The following is a 3,614-nucleotide window of genomic DNA, read 5'->3' as shown; positions in this document are numbered from 1 at the left end:
ATCCAATAAATGTCGTTCCACTTCATGATTATGTCCCACTTGTTGTTGATTCTTCACAAAAAAATACAGTTTTATATCTTTATTTTTGAAGCCTGAAATGTGGCAAAAGGTCGCAAAGTTCAAGGGGGCCGAATACTTTCGCAAGGCACTGTAATAACAGGGGGGGACAATGCAAATAGTCTGGGTAGCCATTTGATTAGATGTTCAGGAGTCTTATGGCTTGGGGGTAGAAGCTGTTTAGAAGCCTCTTGAAACTAGACTTGGCGCTCCGGTACCGATTGCTGTGTGGTAGCAAAGAGAATAGTCTATGACTAGGGTGGCTGGAGTCTTTGACATTTTTTAGGGCCTTCCTCTGACACCGCCTGGTATAGAGGTCCTGGATGGCAGGAAGCTTGGCCCTAGTGATGTACTGGGCCGTACGCATTACCCTCTGTAGTGCCTTGCGGTCGGAGGCCGAGCAGTTGCCATACCAGGCAGCGATGCAACCCGTCAGGATGTTCTTGATGGTGCAGCTGTAGAACCTTTTGAGGATCTGAGGACCTATGCCAAATCTTTTCAGTCTCCTGAGGGGGAATAGGTTTTGTCATGCCCTCTTCAAGGAAGTCCAGGATCCATTTGCAGAGGGAGGTGTTTAGTCCCAGGGTCCTTAGCTTAGTGATGAGCTTTGAGAGCACTATGGTGTTGAACACTGAGCTTTAGTCAATGAATAGCATTCTCACATAGGTGTTCCTTTTGTCCAGGTGTGAAAGTGCAGTGTGGAGTGCAATAGTGATTGCATCATCTGTGGATGGTATGCAAATTCGAGTGGATCTAGGGTTTCTGGGATAATGGTGTTGACGTGAGCCATGACAAGCCTTTCAAAGCACTTCATGGCTACAGACGTGAGTGCTACGGGTCGGTAGTCATTTAGGCAGGTTACCTTAGTGTTCTTGAGTGGCCGAGACAGATAAAGGTGCGAACAGCTGTGTTGGCTACGCATCAATTCAGGTTACTACACTTTTCAGGTCATAACACTTTTGATGTTTCATAAGTGATGTCTCTTTGTATGTAACAAATCACACTGTAAGGATGCCAGAATTGTTTTAGTAGTAGTTGGAATAGGAATAGTAACTGAAGTCTGGACACTGACTATAGGTCTCATATGTAGAATTTTATACTAATAGCTCTGAATTGTGTTCCTCGCAGTAAAATTATAGACCAATTGTTAATTTTGTCCCGGCAACAGGAGTGGAGAAATAGTATGCCTTTCTTTCAGTATTTTGAGAATGTGATTGTGCACTTATTGACCTGCTGACAGTATTCCATTTTCAACCAGAAAATATGCATCCAACACCAACTGAAATACTATCGGAAACATGTTGGATCGTTTTCACAGCTTTTCATTTCCTTTAAACCAGTCACTGATATCATTTGGAAATCTCCCTGGTCCTTAAACGTCCTCGCTCCATGAGAGAAGCAGAAATGAAAGAGAAAACTTTATCGATGTCAACTAGATTGTTGATGATGTGTTGATCACTCTATCGATTTATGACATATTCCGGTGAGCAAGGCTTTATTAAGTGTTCAAGAAGAACATCAAGTAACGACGGACGAGAAGCTGCATGAATCTAATTATAGACAAGTTTTCTAACAAATAGCCAACCAAATGTTGGAAATAATAAGCAGAGAAATATCTAAATGAGGCTTAAAACTATTACCATTCCCCCTGTTGTTGAGCCGTCCTTGAGGATTGAGTGCAGGTAGCCTACATGAGGCTTTCGAAATAATTGTCTGAAAGCATCATCATGACTGATTGTGTTTATACCACATTAAAAGGTAGACCCACACATAAATCAAATCAAACTTTATTTGTCACATGCGCCGAATGGAATAAATGGGAGGTCCTATACTGGGAATAAATGAAATCTTCTTTGACCACTGGTTATCGTTGAGGTGAGGGCAAAGGTTAAGGTTAGGGTTTAAATGGAATGGAGTCAAACATGTGGTTTCCATTTTTGAGTTTGACACCGTTCCATGAATTCCATTCCAGCCATTACAATGAGCCCATCCTCCTATACCTCCTCCCACCAGCCTCCTGTGGGATGGAGACACATTTATTTCGACATTGTTAAAAAAAACTGCCATGTTGATCTGAGCCTTGCTGTTGGAAAACCACATTAGTGTATGACTTTCGGCTGATATACCTCCCCAACATCACTCCTTGACTTTCATCTACGGTCGGTTGCTTTAGACCAGGGTTCTCCAACCCTGTTCCCAGAGAGCAACCGTACTGTAGGTTTTCACTACAACCCTAATCTAGCTCACCAGATTCTAATAATTAGCTGGTTGTCACGCCCTGACCTTAGATATCTCAGATTTTTTTATATATGTTGGTTAGGTCAGGGTGTGACTAGGGTGGGTACTCTAGTCTTTGTATGTCTAGGGTTTTTGTATGTCATGGAGTTTTTGTATGTCTATGTTGGCCTGATATGGTTCCCAATCAGAGACAGCTGTTTATCGTTGTCTCTGACTGGGGATCATATATAGGTAGCCATTTTCCTCATTTGTGTTGTGGGGTCTTGTCTATGTATAGTTGCCTTAGTGCACATCAGTAGCGTCACGTTTCGTTTGTTTGTTTGTTGTTTTGTTTAGTGAGTTTCGATTTATTAAAATGATGTGGAACTCTACTCACGCTGCGCCTTGGTCTCACTCATACGACGATCGTGACTGAAGATCCCACCACCAACGGACCAAGCAGCATGTTCAAGAGGAGCAGGGATCCTGGGCCTGGGAGACAAGTGAGTGGAGGACATCCTGGACCTGGGAGGAGGTAATGGCAGAGGACAAGACCCTGCCATGGAAGCAGGCGGAGGCAGCGAAAGAGGAACGGCGACGATACGAGGAGTCAAGGCAATGACGGAAGCACATAAGGCAGCCCCAAATATTTTTTTTGGGGGGGGTACACAGGGAGATTGGCGGAGGTAGGGTTTAGACCTAAGCCAACTCCCCATGCTTACCGTGGGGAGCGTGGGACTGGTCAGGCACCGTGTTATGCAGTGATGCGCATGGTGTTTCCAGTGCGCATTCATAGCCCGGTGCGCTCTATTCCAGCTCCCCGCATCTGCCACGCTAGAGTGGGCATCCAGCCAGGACGGGTTGTGCCGGCTCAGCGCTCCTGGTCTCCAGTACACCTCTTTGGACCAGGATATCCTGCGCCGACTATACGTGCTGTATTCCCAGTGCGTCTTCACAGCCCAGTGCGTCCTGTGCCAGAGCCCCGCACTTATCGAGCTAAAGTGAGCATCCAGCCAGGACGCATTGTGCCAGCTCTACCCTCCAGACCTCCAGTGCGCCTTCACAGTCCAGTACGTCCTGAGCCTCTTCCTCGCACTCGCCCTGAGATGCGTGTCACCAGCCCAGTACCACCAGTGCCGGCACCACGCATCAGGCCTCCAGTGCGCCTCCACAGTCCATAGCTTCCGGCGACAGTTCCGAGTCCAGAGCTTCCGGCGGCAGTTCCCAGTCCGGAACCTCCAACGACGGTCCAAAGTCCGGGACCTCCAACGACGGTGCACAGTCCGGAACATCCAGCGACGGTCCACAGTCCGGGAACCTCCGGCGATGGTCCACAGTCC

The sequence above is a fragment of the Oncorhynchus tshawytscha genome, linkage group LG07 (genome assembly GCF_018296145.1).
Source record: "Oncorhynchus tshawytscha isolate Ot180627B linkage group LG07, Otsh_v2.0, whole genome shotgun sequence".
In the NCBI taxonomy this organism is placed as follows: domain Eukaryota; kingdom Metazoa; phylum Chordata; class Actinopteri; order Salmoniformes; family Salmonidae; genus Oncorhynchus; species Oncorhynchus tshawytscha.
Note: the sequence above shows the minus strand (reverse complement) of the source record.